The sequence below is a fragment of the Zingiber officinale genome, chromosome 1A (genome assembly GCF_018446385.1).
Source record: "Zingiber officinale cultivar Zhangliang chromosome 1A, Zo_v1.1, whole genome shotgun sequence".
Classification (NCBI taxonomy): Eukaryota; Viridiplantae; Streptophyta; class Magnoliopsida; order Zingiberales; family Zingiberaceae; genus Zingiber; species Zingiber officinale.
Genome location: NC_055987.1, coordinates 100,160,266 through 100,182,906, shown reverse-complemented (window position 1 = coordinate 100,182,906; position 22,641 = coordinate 100,160,266). Strand labels below are relative to the sequence as shown.

General features: G+C 38.3%; 1 long non-coding RNA gene across 1 annotated transcript; it reads right to left on the bottom strand.

The window, feature by feature from the left end:
* Positions 1 to 4,354: 4,354 nt before the first annotated feature.
* LOC122027525 lies at positions 4,355 to 7,068 on the bottom strand. Its single transcript, XR_006124442.1, has 5 exons — positions 6,535 to 7,068; positions 6,325 to 6,452; positions 6,121 to 6,235; positions 5,613 to 5,703; positions 4,355 to 4,575 (listed from the first exon to the last, which is right to left on the bottom strand). It is a non-coding gene; the product is annotated as an uncharacterized LOC122027525 (long non-coding RNA).
* Positions 7,069 to 22,641: the final 15,573 nt, after the last annotated feature.

Here is a 22,641-nt window from a genome sequence, read left to right as displayed (position 1 = left end):
ACCTCCTGCTGAACTCTATGAGGTCCTAGTAGTTGGGCCTCCCCAACCTCCTCCCATAGGGTGGGTGTCCGACATGGCCTACCATACAATACTTTAAACAGTGTCATCTGGATAGCCGAATGATAGCTATTGTTGTAAGCGAACTTTACTAATGGCAAGTGGTCCTCTCGGCTGCCTCCGAAATCCATAATGCAAGATCTCAGCAGGTCCTCTAAAGTCTGGATGGTCCGCTCTGACTATCCAGCTGTCTGCGGATGGAATGTCATATTAAAACGGAGATGCGTGCCCAAAGCATGTTGCAAACTCTACCAATCGATCCAGCGAATCAGTCTTCCAAATCGGTAAGAAGTGTGTGCGGATTTGATTAATTGATTCACGATCATCCAAATCACGTCATGGCCTCATTATGTCCTAGGCAATCCTACCACAAAATCCATAGTCAGACTAAACATCTAGCTACAAACTCCGCGATATCTTCATTCATGTTGTTCCACCAATAGGAACGCCTCAAATCTCGATACATACGGGTTCTACCTGGGTGGATGGCAAATCGAGAGCGATAAGCCTCCTAAAGTAGCTCCTCCAAGACTGGATGAGATTGAGGTACGCATAATCTACCTCTGAAATAAGTAATACCCTCGTCATCTCGAGTGATCTCAGTTTGCTGCCTGGAAGCTATCTAGCTACCACTAGACTGTAAGAGTTGATTACCTGTCTGGGCCTCTCGGATCCTCGTCCTGATCGACGACTGAGCAACCATGGTAATAAGAATACCCTGCTCTGTCTGTCCCTGCTCCTCAAGGCCCAACTAAAAACAAAAAACCCTGAATCAAGTTCGTGACCACAACTCGGTGGCAAGCTAAAGTCCCTCTGGACTTCCGGTTAAGCACATTGGCAACCACATTAGCTTTCCCTGGGTGGTAGCTAATAATGGTACAATTATAATCCTTCAGGAACTCCATCCATCTCCTCTGTCGGAGATTGAGTTTCTTCTGGGTGAAAAGATATTTGAGACTCTTTTGATCCGTAAGAATCCCAAATGTAATACCCTACCAATAATGCCGCCAAATCTTCAAAGAAAAGATAATAGCAGTTAACCCTATATTATGTACAAGGTAATTCTTCTCTTGCTCCTTCAACTAACGAGAAGCATAGGAGACTACTTTACCAAGTTGCATCAAAACAGAGCCCAAACCCTGTAGAGAAGCGTCGGTATAGAGTACGAACTCGTCTTCTCCAAAGACAAAACCAGAACTGGTGTCGATTCAGTTCCTGGAAGCTAGTCTCGTCGGCTTCTAGCCACGTGAACTTCATGCCCTTCCTGGTCAGGTGTATCAGTGGCATAGCAACGCGAGGAAAACCTTCAATGAACCTCTGGTAATAACTAGCTCGACAAAGGAAGTTGCGAGTCTCCTATATAGACTACGACAACTCCTAACTGATAACAACCTCTATCTCCTGTGGATCCATGATATACCTCTACTGGTGACCATGTGTCTCAATCATCTCACAGAAAACAATCAAAACACGCACTACTGAATTTCACATATAAATGTTCCCGTTGAAACATCCTTAGAACTATGCGAAGATGGTGTACATGATACACCTCGGATCGGGAATAGATCACCACGTCGTCAATAAAGATAACAGATACTGATCCAATATCCTAGGGATACCCAAAGCATCGAGTCCATGATAACATCTAAGGCACTATAAGCCTAAATGATAAAACCAAGAACTTATAATATCCGTACATCAGACATCCTCAACCATAAGATCTCCGACAATAAACACCAAGGAATAGATCATCAAATATGATAGCAATGCTCCATCACAAGAAAAACAACGTATGTGGGAGCAACGCTCTACCATAAGCAATCCTCAATATGTGGGAGCAAGCTCCACCACAAACGATCCATAATATGTGAAAGCAATGCTCCACCACAACAATCGATAATATGTGGGAGCTACGCTCCACCACAAATAATCCATAAATGACCAAAACATCTAACTATCTAGTTAAAGACTGCATGTGATCACTCTACCACAAATTGCTGTGGGCAGCCAAGGGTATAACAACCTAATAAGCATATCAAATCCTCTGTCAACTCCCTCAACATCATAACAGGCCACTCACCAGTAGGAGAATTAGTTGACAGGGTAATACAACCAATGACATAATGTAGACACTCAACCTAAGTAGAATCATCATAATACTGCCAATAATACACCCGGCATACGTGCATACACTACATCAGTATGATCAACATAATCCTCCAATTAGTACACACCAAAACACACTCATAACACAGGTATAGATCAGCATGATACCTCCAACAATACATACCGAACCCATGTGCATATATCGACGTAGGTATAATCGACAATACACCTTAAACAATACTCACCTAACATATATACACATACGCCAAGAGTATAATCAACGTAATACTTCCAACAAATCATAATAGACACGGGTGTACACACAGAAAAGATATAACCAACAAGATACCTCGAATAATACACCAAATCACATGTACACCTGCCACAACACAGATTTAATCGACAAGATACCTCTATCATAACACCCAAATACATGTGCACCTACCACTACCTAGATTCAATCGACAAGATACCTCCAATAAAACAATCAGATATGTACACCTGACCACATAGGTATAATCCACAAGAAACCTACAATAACCCTAACTGGACATGTATACACACACCACCTACAAATGGACAGTCTAACATAGGACTCCTACAACACATACTCATCATATATACACACAACCTAGATATGCATAATCAACATTTTTAACCCAATCAACCAGACAATCTCTATACTACCTACTCTAAAGGGTATATATAATAGAGTTCAGGAATCAAGACACGAGACTGTACAAAACATAAACCTCTAAAAAAATCAAGCATAAGTACCACACAAGAAAACAACAATCATAAACAATCCAAGGTATAGCAGCCTAACCATCCAGTATTAACCATACTCTAAGTTCAAAAGAACTAATAGAGAAATAAAGAAATACCCGCTATGGTTCAACATTGCACGTCCATGTTGTACCACTACAGAGATTGTACCTAATGAGGAAAGTTTATTATCATATACCTTAAGTACTCTCCACATTATACACTCTAATAGCGGTTGCATCTTATAATTGTTAAGCAATTAGCTCTACACCTTCTTACATCAGTGGGTGTCACATAACCCAAATGTATCTTCTAAGTTATCTAACCAGGTACATACAATCTAAGATTAAAGCCCTCATGGAATAGGATACATCGATCCTCTATAGACTGACCAAGCCGACAATGGCATATGGCTAATTCAGTCTTTCCCACGTTGATACAAGTCATGCACTCAAATGTGCTTACAATATCTAACTAAGCATGTGTAACTCAAAGATCAGCATCTCTATAAAATAAAGTCAATCCCTTGCTGATCGGACCAACCAAAAATTAGATCGGTCATCTACTAACTAATCCAACAAGAATACATTAATCCTCTACAAAGTTACTAAGGTAAATCGATCCACGACTACCCATGTCCACTGACCAATCTAACAAGAGTAAATTAATTATCTACTGTCGAAACAAACTAAGTTAAATCGGTACTCTACTGGCTGAGTCAACATGAATATACAAATACTATCCATTTCTCAGTTAATAATAGCAGAGACTGGTATGTGCCTCCAATTCCTAACCAACTAATAGTAATAGAAGCTAAAACTACTGATGGTATGATATGAAAAATCACCTAAGACTGTAATTCTTGATCTCTATTAAGGTCGACCATTATCAACGGTTGACCCATCATATGTAATATATGCTACAATAACCAGAAGGGTACTAAATAAAAAGTGTTAATACATATCATAACTATAATAGACAATAATGCATATACCTATAGAAATGTATGATAACAATATACCAACATACCTCCTATAGCTTGGAGATGTCCTGCGCTGCCAGGCCCCAAAACTCGAAAAAGTCGCATCGAGAAAACCAAAACATGAAATCAAAACATGAAAAGCAAGCCTCGTAAACTTATGGCTCATATACCAAATAAATTATAGCGCCCCGAGGAGTCCTAGCCAGAGAAAAATCTGGCAGCATCCCCCCTATACCAGTGACAATCTGAATCTTTTCTACATCCACAAATATACATCAGTCACATACGGCTGGAACATATACACAACCACGCAGTTTATATTCAGCCCACTCGGCTGTAACAGCAATAAATACAACCACGCAGTTATATATATATCTAACAGTCCACTCGGCTGGATCAAAATACCAAAAATACAATGAAAATGATAGAAAATCATTACAAACCAAAAACAAGACTGCTAGCCGGCTAGACTTACACAACACCACAAACAATACAAAACACCACATCAAAATACTCCAGAACCAAAACCTAAATTTACATTACTAAGTAAACCAAAAGCATAGACCAAATAAAGTACAAATAAAAACCAAAAATAGGTCTTCGAATGTGACGTGGGAACTGACAAACAGGATATTCCAAGAGACTCCAAAAAATCTGTCTGCTACCTGAAATAGAAATAGCTTAATGGTGTGAGTTCAAAGAACTCAGCGGATATCAAGCTGACATGCCTAGTAAGATATAACTAACAGAAATAATCATGGAGTACAGTCTTCTGATCAATAATAAGAAATGCCAACTGAAAAGATAACAGAAGAAGAACTGTGCTCATAATGTCTCATGTATGGATGTCAATCATATGAAACACCAAAATACAACAAATAAAGTACAGCAATCACAAACAATAAATGTCATCAATGCAAAATGGTGCAAAATGATTTGTGTCACCCTTGACGTCAGTCAGCCATCTCACATGCAATGGTAAGACCGAGTGGGTAGGGCTATGACAATTGTGCACTCTGCCATCACTGCTCCTGAGTAACCGAGTAGACAGGATGTTTTCAGAGTACACCTATCCTCCTACCCCAAACAGAGTGGGGGAGCGCAATGCGCGCTCTCATCTCCCTGAGTCAGTCCAGAAGAGGGATCCCTAACATGCTACCACGCTGCGTCACGCTACCCATGAGTGGACCAATGGAGCACTGACAGAGCAACTGCACACACCTTGCTTGAACTACCACTAACCCATAAGTGGTTGTGTGTGCAGATCATGTAACTAGCGATGTGCTCAATAATAATAGAGCCGACAATCGTACAACATGCAATCATGCAAGATGGTGCATGACACTAAGCATGTAAATCCTAACCATAATCACCTCCACATAATAAGTGTTAGACAGGAAAATAAATCATGCCATGACCTAGGTATCACCGATCTAAGTACACACGCCAGATAATAAAATCCAGAAAACTAGTCCTATACTCAGTGAAGCCTGGTATGTCACTTCCTCTAGAAATTAAGGTATACATGGCAATAATCAAGAGATATAAACATGGATGCATAACAAGCAACAAACAAAACATACTATAGGTATCAAATAGTGATATACCAAGGGCAAATCTAAGCATTATCATTGCTACTAGCTATAAATTACTATGCATATCAAAGTTACAATATCATAAAAATAAGTCAAGAGATACCCACCTTTATCGTAGATCGTGCCAACATAACTCCCACATCAAAATGTTCGTCTCAAACTACCTCCACGTTGGGATGCTCGTCTCGAATCAACATCCTGCAAATCACATATTGTATAGTTTAGCTAATCACATCTACAACAATTAGCCAAACTTCAAGACCTAAACTAATAGGGAAAACCCTAATCGAAATGATCATTAATTAACACTAATTAATGATAATCCAATAATCCTCAATCAACCAATTGTTTCATCTTCCAATTCAAATTCATATCTAACCGAACCTAGCATCATGAATCATTTAATTCATTACAAATTGATCACTAATCAGATTTTATCATAAATCATTCTAAATCCACTAATCACTAATTATCCAAGTAACAACATATTATAAAATCTCCAACATAATATGATGTCTATCCATATCCATCCAAGCAACATATCACATCTAAATAGAATTAGAACACCTAACCATTCCACAACTAGAATTAAATCTAGTTCGTATTCGAAATTACCTCCACAACTTATCCAATTCCAAAGTTAATAGCTCACAATCGAAGGTTCACTGCCAAAACATAATGACCAGAGCCATGGATTGTCGGTGGACAATGCTGGTCGAAGCTACAAAGACTGTCAAATAACAAATCACCACCCCTACACAAAATGGAAACCAGCTTGCTACAAAAGGTCACTACCAATCTGATACTAAGTATCCTTACCCCAATATCGCTTGCTCTCCTTCTCTAACAACGGATTATGATGGTTGGAGAGGGGCGATGTACAAAGGAGACCTTCAACTTCTTTCTCTTGGCATGGCAGTGCACGGGAACAGCCCAATTGCCTTCGCCTACAATGACGACGATGGATAGATCAAGCAGCAATGAAAGCTTTCGAGGTAGATGGCGGCATTAGGAAACTAGGGCACTGACCAGAGGGTACTCGGAGAAGAAAAAATGTCGGGGCAATCGAACAGAACTGCATCAGGTGGTGCTCAGCCCAACGTCGATGGATCAGGAGCTAGAACACAGCCAAAGGGCGGTGACCTCGGGCAAGATCGAGAGGAGTCCGACGGCTAAATCTCGCGACATCAACGACTACGGCATCGTCGATATAGCCTCATGTGGAGGAGGCAATGGCGTCGAGCGTTGGCATAGATCGACTACAAAGCTCTGCCGGAAAGATGGGCTCGAATGCTCGGCTCCCGACGAGTTCTTGGTGTCCGCGGCTAGGGCTGGGAATGCGGTGGCCAGCGTCGACAATTAGGAGGCACGACGAGGGTGGATCCAGAGAGGGGCGATGACCGGATCTACGCCGCTGATGAAGGGGAAGGGAAGACGTCAACGGCTAACCAGAAGAGGAGAAGCTTCGGTGGCGAGGAGAAAAGATCGGGAAGAAGAAGAGTCAGGAGAAGAGGAGAGGATTGAACGAAGAGGAGAAGAGAAGAGGGATCGGGATTTAGAAGGAAGGAATTAGGTTTTATATATATTTAACTTTGGTTTAATTAATTAAATCATAAGTTAATTCCTCAATCAACTCCCACTAAAGAGATATTCCAAATAAATTTTTCACAAGTCTATTCATCTCCCTTAAATTCATCATATGAGTTCCGAAAAATTTTCAAAAAATTCCTAAAAATTTCCTTATAGTTATTCGCTCTTTTCGATATTTTACATTGAACAAGGATAGAGCCTTTTAAATCAAATAAATAATCAAAATCGAGGAGTGTGAGGAGAAAGGACATATTTGTAAAAAATTAAGACGATTTGAAGTCGATAGAAATCTCAAAAATGAAAAGAAGGCTTTTTATTTTATTTTTAAAGTTGTACCAAGTGTTTTGGAGAGTTCTTGTTGGTTAAAATTTATATCCAAGGAATTCTAAAAGAATCCATTAAAATATATTGAAACTTTAGATACGATTTTCATATAGTTTTAAAAAGTCAAGTTTGAATACCACATGACTTTTTAAAATTCTATAAAAATCTAATTTGGATACCATTATATTTCTATAACATTTATAAAAATCTAGATTTAATAGACTTAGATTTTTAAAATCTATAAAAAACATTTAAAATAATTAAAAGTCTACTGAATACACTTCCTAAAATTCACTTTGACTTCATTCTAACCACTCCTTTGAATTCCTCAAGTGCAAGCTGGATTCTTCAGAGTCATCGATCGAGTCAATTAATTCTTGCACAATCACTGATGGCTCATTCATTCCTCCATGGTCTTTGGCCGAAACACTACGAAATGTAGAGGAAAAGAGTCGTGAGATAGAGTGCATCTTAGACCAGAACAATCTTTTCAGAATCTAACTTGCCTACCATTTTAGACACGTGAAGCCTTATAAATGCTCAACTCGTGCACATTTTTCCCCACAATTAATTTATTCCAAACAAATAAGTCCACTCGTCAATTTCGCATATACATAAATTTACTATTTCCAACATGTAACTTTGACTCCATCGACAAAATAACGTAACATTTCCAACTTCTCAGGAGAAAGATAAAATCGCTATAATTTTTCAACTTTTTATATAAAGAAAAAGATTGAGAGAAAGGGAGAGATCGTTTTTGAGTGTATAACAGGTCCTCGATCGTGCTACACCTACCAAAGTAACACACGCACGCAAGAAAGCGTAAGCAAGTTATGATTCCATAATTATGTATTATTTTCAATTTGCCTTGTATAATATCGGGGAGTATAATAACAAAATAAGAAGTTATGATTGATTTTTTTGTTTAAAATTTTATTATGTTTAATTGAAGTAAAAAAAAACATATAATAGCTTATTAATTATCCAATGTAGGAGAAGCAAGAATATCAAGGCAAAGAAGATTGACATAGAAGAGCCCAAGGGAGAAGTGCAACGAGGAAGAAGAGAATAAAAAAGTGAAGTGTAAGATGGGAGATGGTGTGATGCTATTGAAGGAGTTGATTGAAGGCATTGATGGGAGTGGAAGAGACGTTCTTGCATCACATACGCATTGTAGAAAAGGAAGTTAACTAAATGATACGATAGTGGGCACACGTATAGCCATTTCAACTCGTTAACCTTTTCTTCATTAACTCAACTACCTTTTTCCACGACAGCCAATTGTAAAAACAGAAGTTACACTAAACATAATAGTGGAAATAAGAACAACTAAAATTCTTTTTTTAAAAAAAAAAAAGGAAGAAAAAGCATACGACTTTCGTTATTTTTCCCACACTATATTCCATCAACTAACTTGGTCAAGCAACCTTTGCATTGAGATTACATCATTGAACACTAAAAATTAATGAAAACTCCTCCTCCCCTTGCAATTAATTAATTAATTAAAATTCAACAAATTAATTAAATTTTCCACAAATGCACTTGCTTGGATGCTTCCTTCCTCATTCCTCATGCATTCTACCACGTGGGCGCATCTAACAACCTCCATTAGTCACCCCAAAACCCCTATATAAACCCTACTCCATCACCACCCATTTCACTCGTCAAGCTTTGCCTACCTCCTCCTCCTCCTCCTCCTCCTCAATCATCATGGCTTTGGTGTGTTCTAAGTTCTTACTGGGCTCGCTCTTCCTAATTTTGTTAGCAATCAATATAGTTCTCGATGACGTCCTCCCACCCACTGAGGCACGCATTTGGAAGGAGATTGGGGTACTCCAAGGTGATAGGAAGATGGTCAAGTTCGTTAATGATCAAATGACTCTTGAAGCAATGAAGGTAGGAGGGTCAAACCCGGTGATCGGGCATGCAAAAGAGAACAACTATTTATTTGATGCGAGGAAGGATGAGGGACCAAGTGGAGGGATCGGGCATCACTATAAGAAAAATGCTCTTTAAGGGCACACTTAAACACTCTTCTAGTATACTTTTAGTGATATTAAAGTTATGATAGCATCACCGATAAACGTCTTATAAAGTGATGTCGTCTTAGACCCATAGTATTCCTGATATTTTTATAATATCATTATAAAATATCAATACTAATTTCAAGAATGTCTTAATTTTGGAGATATAATGATAATAAAAAATGGCAAGAAAGAATTATGTTTTAAGGACATTTATATATGTGACGTTATTATCGTAATAAGAATAAATTTAAATATCAGTAAAGATATTTTATAAGGTTATTTTAAAATGTCACCTTAACTGACATTACAAATGTCATTCATATATCTAAGATAATTAATAAATGTCATTTATAATAATTTAGAAAGACATTACAAATCATTGCTAATATTTATTTAAAATGTGTAATTCAAATTCAAAATTTATATATCATCATAATCAGGCCCGAACCTGAGGTAAGGCCCAGGAGGCGCTCGCCTCAAGACCAATTCCAAGAGGGGTCCAAATATTATTAATGTATTATGTAATTTAATATTTATATTTTAATTTTAATGAAACTTGCATCATCGATTCCTCTCCCTAATTTTGCCATTGCAACTTACGAAGTGCTCCTCTACCGATTGCTTGATCCTCATCCTAAATTTGTAATTGTGAAGTTCCGTTGTGCTGATCGCCCGATCCTCATCCTAATTTTGTCGTCACAAAGTGTTGTTGTGTCAATCCTCGTCCTAATTTCGTTGTCGCAAAGTGTCAATCCTCGCCCTAATTTCGTTGTCGCAAAGTGTCAATCCTCGCCCTAATTTTGCCGTGAGCTCTCCTCTTCAAGGGTGGTCGTTTCTAGTTTTCTACACTGTCGGCGATAGAAGTATGTCAGCCTCTTTGATTAATCTTTCATTTTGGTAAGTTTTTGTTTGATCTGTACCATTTTTATTTCTGATCAACTTTGTTGTTCTTGCTTGCGACATTAGTACTCTTGATTTTGAATTGTTGTGTGTTTTGCCCGGTTACAAAAGTAAGGAAAAAGGTGAGAGGGAGACAAAAGCAAAGTTAATTTTTCTTGTTCTCTTCTACCGCTCTACTCCTACTCCTTAATTCCTATTAACTCCATCCAATTTGATTCAATTAGTTTGTATCATTAAATTAGTTAGCTTTTTGCATCTGAAAGCGATATGGAAAAAAGGATTCTGCACCTTACTGGGAAGAGCATGAGAGATCTAATAAGCAAATCCACATCTAACAATTCAATTGGGTCTTGCATAACTGATCACTAATGCTCATTGCATTAAATACTAAATATACCAAAAATAAAGATAAATTGATAAATTTTCTAGCAATAATTGGTCAATTGCTTGTGCCCAAAACAATTTCGTTAGACTAGTTTGGCTCTAAGTACGAGAATGTTGACTCGTAAAATTTGATTGTGAACTCACTGAAGTAGGAGCTACGATAAGATGACTATTTTAGATCTAAGTAGTTGTTTTCTTCCTGTTCATCTATTTGAGCTTAGCTCTTTAGCTCTAACCTACCATTTTGATGTCATTTTATGCTCATTTGTCATTGTAAAGGAAAACCTAATTGAATTAACCTCTGAGGTAAAAAATAAGCAATGAACAGGATCCCTTATGCTACACTTGAATTGTAGCAGCATAAAATTTTCATGACTAGTTATGAGTGCAACTATAGTCGTTTGCTATGTCTTTAAATTTATGGTTAGTTTCGAGAGCAAAAAGAGTTGGCCACATTAGTGAGTGTTTCTTTATTTCTAATTAGGGCTTCCTTTTGTTCGCTTTTTGATAGATTGAATGGATGTTAGTGAGCATTTCTTTACTTCGAATTAGATATACTTTTGATAGATATCCCTGACAAAGTTGTGTCTTCCTCACACTATGAATTGAGCTTTTTTAATTTGGATACGTTCTTTTCCAAATACTTATTGTCCTTATATTGTCCGGAACCTGCAGGGGAAGTGAAGTGGACCAATCTGGCATAGCCAAGGACACAGAGTTATTCCCAAACTACACACAATGACGAAAGCCCTCAAGTAAAATTCCCTTCTTTTCTACCCTAAACATGTTTTTTTTCTTTATCTTTCTTTAGCTCTCTTTCCTTTTCCTTTTTATCCTTTAAACTTTTTCTCTTTTCCCTTCTTATTATTTATTTATTTTCTTACACATTGATTTTTAATATTATTTAGGTATAATATACAATCATGCCTCCAAAATATTTATATGGATCACAAAAAAGAAAAATAAAACAAAGAGAAGAGAAGAGACATTTATTTATAATCAGGCGGGAGATATCAATAAATATTTTAATATTAATAACAAAATGACTATGGAATAGAAGATTGAAAACATGATGGATATTGAACAAGAAATTGTGAATGACCTGGATGAAGAAGATAATGATAATATTTCTGATATTCAGCTTAAAACTATAGATCAAGAGATTATTTCGCATTTGAATATTGATGATCCTAAAAAATGAGAAAAAATTGATCAAAATTTAAGAGATTTTTTAGTAGAAAAGGGTCCAACTAGAATTAATGGTATCTTGTTTCCTAAAGATAAAGCTAGTAGACATTTTTATGCATTGCATTATGAACGAATACTGCAAAATGGAGAAAAAAGGATAGAAAATGACTAGTTTATTCATCTTCCTTGGATATAATGTTTTGCTTTTGTTGTAAGTTGTTCATAAATCACAACAACAAGAATACAATTGTTGGTGCAGTTAGCACTAACGGTCTAACTGATGTTTTGATAAATGACAAAGTAGGTTAAGTTAGGTTTGTTGTGATCTAACACTTTGATTGAGTGTGCAGGAGAAGTCCAGATAGGTCGACGAGCTGACAGAATATCTAGCACAAAGCCCAGCTAGTCAACGATCAGACTAGATAGCTGGTACGAAGTCCAGACAGGTCGATGGGCTGACAGGATATCTGGCACGAAATCCAGCTAGGTCGACGAGTTGACCTGATAGCTGGCACGAAGTCCAGATAAGTCGACGGGCTAACCGGATGTCTGGCACGAAGTCCAGCTAGGTCGACGGGCTGACCTGATAGTTGGCACGAAGTCCAGACAGGTCGACGGGCTAACCTAATGTTTGACAGGTAAGTTAAGGTAAGTCACTAGAGGGGAGTGACTTGGTAAGAACGCATTTCCATTAAAGAAACTTAGGCGTCGATCCAACTTAGAACCATTTTGGAAATCTAAATTGAAATCATGACTAGATTCTGGTCTCGGGAAGACAGAATGTAATTACTATTTTTTTTTTGTATAATTGTACTAACACTTTATTTTGCAGGGTAGTATAACTTTTGTTTTACCTCGGACTAACATTTTCTTGTATGAAAATGATTTTATGGAAAATGATGGTACAGGCGCCCAGAAGGCAAAACTTATCCTCGTCACAAACATAGAGCGCGTTGATTGGTCGGGCCGACGTCAAGGTCCGGGCACCCAGAAGGGATCTGAGCGCCCGGAGCACTCATATAAAAGGAGCCTTCCTCCAGAACTAGAGAGAACAACCTCTTTCCACAATTGCTATGTTGCGCTCTGCTCCTGCGACACTGTGAAACTACTCCGACTTTCACGCCCCCAAAGGAGTCCCTACCGAAAAAGAATTTCGACAGCATCTTCCCTGTACCGATGACAATCTGAGGCATACATACATATAAAATACATCAGTCACATACGGCTGGAATATACACACAACCACGCAGTTAATAATGCAACCCACACGGCTGAAACATAGCATAACCATGCAGTTAATAATGCAGCCTACTTGGCTGAAACATAGCACAGCAGAAATCACAAAATAACGAACATGAAACAAACAAAACAACTAACTACGAGTCGGTTCGGCTTGCCACAACATTACCAAACCAATACAAGATATCACAAGACAAAACTCCAAGTCGACATCGAATTATTACAATACAAAGATCACAAAACCAAAACACAAATAACAAAGTAAACCAATACCAGAATATCATACTCAGATATGACGTGAGACTGGCAGACAGGTTCTCCAAGCGACTCCGTAAGTCCTTTACTTGCTACCTGGCGAAATAAACTAATTTACGGGGTGGTGAGTACTAAGACTCAGTGGGTAATAGACAGACAGTGCATGAAAATAATAAAGAACTACAGATACAAAGGTATACAATCTCGTAGGGGGAAATAGTAGATACTACAGTGATATCATAATAAGTGTTCATACTTGAAACCATATCCTAGGCTAGTATAGAAAGTCAGGTGTAGCAAAGATCTGCTACAGTACTGCTCATAACTACATGGGTAACATGTGAGATATATACATATTACCAATAAGTAAATCAGTGTCTAAACTCATACCTCAGGTATATATCTCAACCTATGTGAGCATATCAGCATAAGTAAACAACAGCAGCATAAATAAGTAACAGCAGCATAAATAAGTAATAGTAGCACAAGTAAGCAACAACATCAGCAGGTATAATAATAATAGCGTATGCACGGATGGTCACTCCCGCCCACCCCCCTGTACCATGACCCCTGTATGGTCGAGAGGCCGGGACAATGACAGACTGTACACCACTCCAGCTACCACTACTCTCGAGTGGCCGATGGGGCAGTTGCATAGTAGCTAACTAGCTACATCTGCGACGGGGTCCCTACTGCTTGCAACTCCAACAATCAGTACCCATGATTGAGCGAGTGGGAGCACATCAGGACAAGCGGCATGCTCCAGCTACCACTACCCATGAGTGGTCGTGCATGCGGCCCTGGCCAACGACTCTCTCAATTACAAGGGAGACATGGTCGCCGGCATGTATGCAATGACATGATGCGTAAAATACAGCAGTCATCATATATATATAAACAGAAAATAGGTATGCTACATGAAGCCAGCATGCTCAGTAAGGTATGTAAACATATAACATTCAAAGCAAGTAAACATGGTATCTAGTATCTATATATCCAATATCTAATATCTAGTACCTGGTATATAGTATTTGGTATCTGCTAAATATCATAGATAGCAACGAGAGACTATATAGACATAGAAACGAGTTTCTCAAAGATTAAGTGGATAAGTATCAAGCACAGGAAAAATACGAGTGGAGTCAAGATAAATACAGGAACTATCCGAAAATATAGCTCATGCACTAAGATCAATGTACTAAAGAGATAAAGCAAGAAGTACCCGCCTTTATCCGTTGATCATATAAGAATAAAACCCACGTTGTGACACTCGTCTCGAATCAACGTCCAACAAATTATGTGACGTATAATTTAGCTAATTTCATAAACAACAACTAGCTAAATCCAACCCAACTTAATTAGGGAAAACCCCTAATCCAACCATGAACCTCGATTCACCCAAATCCATTGATTAACTTAGATTTAACCCAACCTTATCAACTCTTTTAATTGATACATATAGCAAACCATTACCAACAAGTCAATTCAATATAAATCCAACATACTTAATTCATCCAATTGATTAATTTAAGTTTAATCATTTCATCCAACAAAAACCACTAATCTTCAATCAAACCGATTGTTTCATCTTCCAATTCGCATTCATATTAAGTAACCCATATATAACCAAACCTAGCACCATAATCAAATAAACAATAATTTAATCCATGAATACAAACAACTTCATATCTCCACTAACTCAACCCCATCATCAATTCATTTATCAAATCTAGTGTAGAAAAGAAATCAAATCTCAACATAACTTACCCCTAAGTCTGGCAACTAGGTGTCACTAAATGTGGCTCACAACTAACAGCAACGATCCACTACTGTTCGCTAACTCCTTCCCTTGTGAACCTAACAATCCAAACAATGAATCCTATTAATTAACCTTGTAATCCAAATCTAGCTTGACTTCAACCTATAAACTAACACTTACCCAATCTCAAGTGAGTTGCTGGTAGCTCATTACTAAAGATGCTCACAGTTGGAACCGGATGGCTGGCACTGTGGATTGCCGGTGAATAGTGCTGGCAGAATCTCAATATATTACTGGCAGACTCCTCTCCATTACTAGATCATCCGACCACCAAGTAATTGAGCGAGGAAGAGAGCAAGGCAGCGTTGATCCAAGCTAGGGTAGCGATAAAGCTCCGAAGGCAACGATGGGATCGATCTGTGGCCACTACCATTGGAGATCACATACACCAGTACCATTTGGCTATGGCGATGGCGATGGTGTCGGCACTAGGAGGGGTCGACCGCAGTAGAGACGAAGACGACAGAGGAAGTGGCGGTGGATCGACGTTGAGGAAGGAAGGAGAAGCAACTTGAATCGGGGTAGTCCAGTACCAATCGGAGTAGAAGATCTGAAAGCTGAAGCTTGCCATCAGTGACCAAGACCCAATCGGAACCGAGCACCTAGTCGAGGAGAAGGCTTGGAGTGAGAGGGTTCGGTCTCCGGCGGTGGTTGGCCGGGACAAATAGTTCCGGTGGTCGAAGTTGTGGAGCGCAAGTGCGACGAGGGAAAATCAACACTAGGGCTCGGATCTGCTAAGAAACAACCCGCACAGATGCGGTGACTCGAGAAGGATGACGATCGCCAAGCGCTCTCGATCGATGAAGAAGATTGATTGCTCAGCAGACGGAGAGTCGATCGACGTCGGCTACTGCTCCGTTGGGTCGGCGATCTTCCGAGGGAGAGTCGCAAGAAAAAGACTCGGGAGGAAATGAGAGTGTTTGGCGATGTCGGAGCTCGGGCACGAATAATGAAGGGAACAAATTATATATAACTTAGGGATTCTTAATTGAACCATAGGTTAACTACCTCAATAACTCCTATCTTTGGGTATTTCCAAATAGGCTTTCTTACACTCTCATAATTGATCCCTTTAAAATACGTCATACAAGCTCCAATTAAATCCCAGAAAATTTTTAAAAATTTTTGAAAAATCTAATAAGATTATTTCTCAAATAATCTTATTATTTATTTATTATTTGGGTGTCATATTTTTACATTAACTCCATAATTGATTATTTCTCAAATAACCCCATAATTGATTGGTCGGGCTGACGTCAAGGTTCGAGCGCCCAGAAGGGATCTGGGCGCCCGGAGCACTCCTATAAAAGGAGCCTTCCTCCAGAGCTAGAGAGAACAACCTCTTTCCACAACTGCTCTGTTGCGCTGTGCTCCTGCGATGCTGCGAAGCTACTCCGACAACCTGTGACTCAAGTATTTTTTAATTGTTGTCGGTATTTCTTTTAAAAAAGTTTGTGTACTTATCTTTGTAATCCTTTTTGCGAATTGCGAGTGAATTGCCCAACGAAAGTATTCGACGAGTGTGGGCCTTCGAGTAGGAGTCGACCAAGGCTCTGAACCAAATAAAATTGGTTGTGTTATTATCCTTACTTTTGTTATTTCCACTGTGTACTCGAATTTATTTTCGAATTCTCGACGATCGCTATTCACCCCCCCCCCCTCTAGCGTTTTCATTATCCAACAAGTGGTATCAGAGCAGGTACCACTTTGATTTGGTGCAACCACCAATCGAGCAAAGGGGGGTTCTTTTTAAAAGAAAAATAGATATCGTTTGTATTTAAAAAATATCCTGACGCCTTTTATTTTTTCCCTCCAAAATTATTTTTCAAAAAGTCATTGTCATATTTTCACCGTTGGTTAGTATTAGCAAAATATCGCATTTACCAAAATTTGAAATAATATTTTTTTATTATTATTTTTGAAATTAGTGAAATATTATATTTTTTTCTCCAACACTACTAATCCAAGACCAAGTTTTGGCACCTCTTTTTAGTTTTCTATCTTCAGTGTTTAATGGCTCAAGTCGTTGGACGAAGCATTCACGAACCATCTCCATATGAGATGTACAAGAGACATGAATTCAATTTGTAGAGGATACAGATGGAAACTTTTATACTCATGAACGACTTCGATGGTGGCATGGCATTGAGAAGATCAACACAAAACTCGGAAGCAAACCAAAAGATAATAAAGTTAGTTTTAGATTTATTACCTAACAAAGTTACTTGCAGGATAGGAAAGGTCAAGGATCAAGGATGCCCACGTGTTTTGGACCTACCTGACCAACCTTCACGAGGAGTCATTGGAGTTAGATGATCAAATCAAAATTGAATCCAGACTTGAGTCAAATCCAACGGAAGAGCCTACCGAATTAGGGGATGTGCTCAACGTTAGTAATATTTACAAAAATACCCCTGCTAGTAGTAATTTAAAAAATATGCATGTTGATTTGTATATTTCTGAAAATATACGTGAAAATAATGTGCTTGACAATACATGCAAAAATTCCCCTAGTATATTATCTGATAAAACAAATCTAAATTTGCATGATTCAAGTTTAAAACCACAAAATAAACTAGATTCTGATCAAGTCAATCAAGACTTTGATCAAATCAGCATCAACCTTGACTTAGTCAGAACAATGACCAAATCAATTCAAAAATCCAAAATTAAGTAAAAATTCAAAAATAATTAATTCAAACATTAAAATAAATTCAAATTTAAGACTTAAAAATAACGAAATAGATTTAGATAAAATCAATAAATACCTTAATAAAGTATTTAATAATCTAGACAATATCAATTTAGAAAATGTTGGAGCAATCTAGGTGCCCTAAGTTTTGATGTTTGGGCAAAGGTTTAAGTTAGGTTTATTGTTGTATTTGATATGCATTGTGAGTGTGCAGGATACAGGTACAACAAGGAAAGTCCAAGGGTGAGTCTTGGCGGTGAAAGTCCAAGCACGTAGTCTTGGCAACGTAAGTCCAAGTGTGATCTTGGCAAAGGAGGAAAGTCCAAGGATGAGTCTTGGCGGTGTAAGTCCAAGCATGTAGTCTTGGCAACGTAAGTCCAAGTGTGACTTGGCAATGGATGAAGTCCCGGAGGCGCGACCTCTTGGCAAAGGAAGACCCGACAACAATGACAAGGCCGATGGAAGCTCCAAAAGGCAAGACGTGAAGGATGGGGAGGCATCCGAGGGACGCAAGGCTGATGGAAGAGGCTAGAAGGCTAGGTCTAGGTTGGTCGGGGCGAGAACGAGTGCTGAGTGAATGTACTCGAGGCAAAATCCTAGAATTAGGGTTTACTGTAGCAGTACTGTAGCAGTCGACTGGTGACCGTAGCAGTCGACTGATGCACTGTAGAGAGCCGTTGAGATAGCCGTTGGGCTGGCACCAGTCGACTGGTGCAAGGACCAGTCGACTGGTAACGGGCAAATCAGGTTCTGATTTGTTCCAAACTCTATAAGAAGGAGCTTGGTATGGTCGGCCAATGTGACGAAATTAGACTTGGTTAAGGTCTAATTAGTAGTCTACAAGTGCTCAAGAGTTTTCCTTGTGTCCAAGAGGTCTTGGTGAGTTTGTGGTGAGGTTTCTCCACCCACAAGGAGTTTGAGCTAGCCGGAGGTCTTCCGGGGAGTAATCCACCGACGGATAGGGATCGTCCACCTTACGGACACGCCGTGGAGTAGGAGCTTTATCTCTGAACCACGTAAATGATCGTGTAGCTTGGTTTGCATTCTTTCTTGTCTTGTATTTTGTTTAGCTTGTTTATTTTTGTATTATTCCGCTGCGCAAGCTAACAACGTAGGAAGCGAACGATTTGGGTGAGCCACTATTCACCCCCCTCTAGCGGACGTCAAGGTCCCAACAATTGGTATCAGAGCGAGGGCGCTCTTCTACGGACTAACCGCCAAGAGAGCAAGAAGCTAGAGGAAGAAGAAGATGGAGTCCGAAGGACCACTCGGATGGGATATCCGAATTCCACCTCCGTACGACAAAGAAGACTTCAATTATTGGAGGAAGCGGTTAGAGACATGGTTCCAAATGGATTGGAACCAATGGGTTGTCTTGAGTGACCCATTTGAAGCTCCTACGGACAAGAAGGGTAAATGCCTCCGACCTCGGCATTGGACCGAAGAGCAACGAGAGCAATCGGAGGCAGACAAGGAGGTAACGAGAATTTTGAATAATTTACTACCTTCTAATATTTTGTTGAGTGTAGGTGAAACCACAAATGCAAGTGATCTTTGGAAAAAGATCATTGCCTATCATGAAGACCCTATAAAAATCCAAGAAGTGGAAGAGCCCAAGGAAAATGGCTCATTGGTCCAAGAGAAGACCCAATCCGATGTTGACAAGAGGTCAACATTCGAGGAGGAAAAGGAAGAGGAGGAAGAGAAAGAGAAGGAAGAGGTGGAAGAGGAGAGATCTTCCACATCCTCAAGAGATGAAGAAGTGGAAGAGTCCACATCTTCAAGTGAAGAGGAAGAAGAGAAATCCGAGGAAGAGGAGATCTTGGAAGTTCAACCCTCTAGTTCAACTACCAAGAAGAGCACAAAGGACCACATCAAATGTTTTGAGTGTGGTAAGATGGGGCACTACAAGAGTAGGTGTCCTTCGCTCAAGAAGGTAAACCCTAAACTCACTAAAGTTAATTTAGAAACTAATGTGAGTTGTAGGAAGAAGAAGAAGGAGAAGAAGCACATTAGGTGCTTTACATGTGATGAGTGGGGTCACTACCACACAAAGTGCCCAAGGAGAGGAGAGCTCAAGAAATTGGCGCACTTGAAGAAGTGGGAGAAGAAGGGAGCTTCCAAGGTAAAAACCAAGGTATCATTTAATGAATCCATTCCGTTGACATATGATAAAAAAGCATGCTAGAAATAACTCTTATCATCTTAATGCTATTTATCATGAGAATAGGAGGCATGATAACCTTAAGGATAAATATATTCCTCCTTATGCTAGATTTACCACACCTAAGGTTAGGAAGGTAAATAACAACTTAGGCAATAACACCAAGGATTTTAGATATATGCCTAAAATTAGAAATGCTCAAGGATTCAATGAAAAACCAAAATCTAGAGATTTATGGGGAGAAAATCAAGTCTTGAGGACAAGACTTGATAATTTAGAAAGGACCTTAACAAGAATGGAAAATATTCTTAGGGGTCAAAATGAGCATAACCTAAGAAAAGCTAGACAAGAGCCATCCAATGGCTATAGAGGTTTGGGATACAAACCTAAAACCAAGAAGGATGTGACTTCTTTTCATAGGGTTCCATATAGTTATGGGACCAACCCTAGGTTTAGAGGTCAAGTTAAAGATACTAGGGAAGGAATCCCTAAGAGTATTTTTGGCAAGACCAATGTGACTAAGGCTCCAAAAAGGCCTAATAAAGTCACAAATAAGGTTACAAAGGGAGTTAACCCTAGAAGTGACCTAGTGGAAGTGACCAAGGCTTCTAAGAAGCCAAGAAAGGTCGTTAGGAAGGTATCTAGGGAAGTCATCCCTAGTGAGTACCTAGAGCATCCAAGGAGCACCAATAGGTATTGGGTTCCTAGGAACATATTCTCTACACCCTAGATGGGTTTAGAGAGTGTCAACTCCAATTGGAAAGGTAGTTAACCCAACATTGGGAAAGTTGACACTTGAGAGCATTTTCAAAGTGATTGTTAACCTTTGAAAATGAAAAGGATGATAAGTGTTACCCTTTGAAAGAGTAAAATGTGTCAAAATTTGAGGAGTTAAATCTAATTTAAATTGACACACTAGAGAGAAGCAAAAGTGATGCCAAATTTAGAATTCGACATTTTCTTATGGAATTAAGGGAAATGTAAACCTTAATCCAAATTGTCACTCTTGGAAAAGAGTAACATGTGGCAAATCTTAAGGAATTATGTTTGAATTAAATTAGCGCAATGTGGAAAAACATAAGAAATACCAAATTGGGATTTTGGTATCTTCTTAGAGTAATTAAAGAAAAATCTAGGTCATAATGTAAGATGTTCACTCTTTGGAAGAGTGAAATGTGTCAAACTTTGAGGTTTTGAACTTAATTTAAATTGACACATTTAGAAAAGGATAAGAAATGCCAAGTTGGGGTTTTGATATTTTCTTAAAAGGTAAAAGGCAAATCTAAGTTTTAATTTGATTTCATTTACTCTTGGAAAGAGTAAAATATACCATACTTTGAGAAATTTGTTTAAGTTAAAATGGCACAAATTTAGAAAGGAAAAAATAAATGTCAAAATTGGGTTTTGGCATTTTCATGGAAAATCATGGGCAATTTAGGGTTAAATTTTGAGTTAGCTAGGGTTAAGAATACTTAGATAGGTAATCTAGGTAAATTTTATTTATGCTAACTTGCCATATTTTGTTTGCCTATCATATGTCATGACATCATATTTATATTTAGCATTCATATTTTATTATGAAAAATACAAAAATACCATGTCATGTCATGTCATACATACATCATGTAGCTATAGCTTGCTTTTCATTTTGAAAATTGCTTATTTTGATGTATGCCATGTAACATCATGCATTACTTTAATTCCCTTGTTATTTAAGGACAAATGGCATCTATTATAAATGGTAAATATCCCAACAAGAGGGATTATATCAAGTGGCATCCTAGATGGATGATCATGATTTTTACAATGCCTAGATAGAGATGCATGATCCCTTAGTTTAGGGCAAGACCAAATATACATCTCACAAAGAACTATAAGGTGACTTGTATGTGTTTTAATACACGTTAGATACAAATGAGATGTTAAGATGGTGAACTAAACTCAAGATGTTGATCTAGTGCATCTTGTTGAGTTTTAGGTTCATCAAAACACATAGTTATGTGTCTTCCAATCATTGGGAAAGCTAATGTACAAGTCATGTGCATTGAGCTCAAAGAACGTGGTTGGATATTGGTTTTAAAAATGATTTCAAAATACTTTTGAAAAACCTTGGTGAAGACTATCTTTTGATAGTAATCATCATTGGAAAGTTAGACACAAACTAGGAGAAAACATTGAAATTTTCAAGAGTTTTTAAATTTGTGTCAATCTTTGAAAATAGGAAGTATTTTCATAGAAAACTATTTTTCCTTGATAAAGTATACTCTAAATAATGTCTACATGAGTTTTCATGATGAAAACAAGTATGGTTTGGTTAAGAAAAACCAAAGTGAAGTTTCGGTTGAGGTTAGTTTCATTATTGAATTTTTAACCTCAAAACTTCAAGTTTTGATTTTCCTAATTATTTAGGAACCCCAAGTCATTGTTGGTGCAATGATAGAAGTTTAACCATGTTTTTAGGAGGAGTTACTCCTTTAAAACATAAAAATCTTTTCCAAGACCAAAAGGACGTCAAATGTTAAGGTATCACATGACATTGGTATGGGAGGTG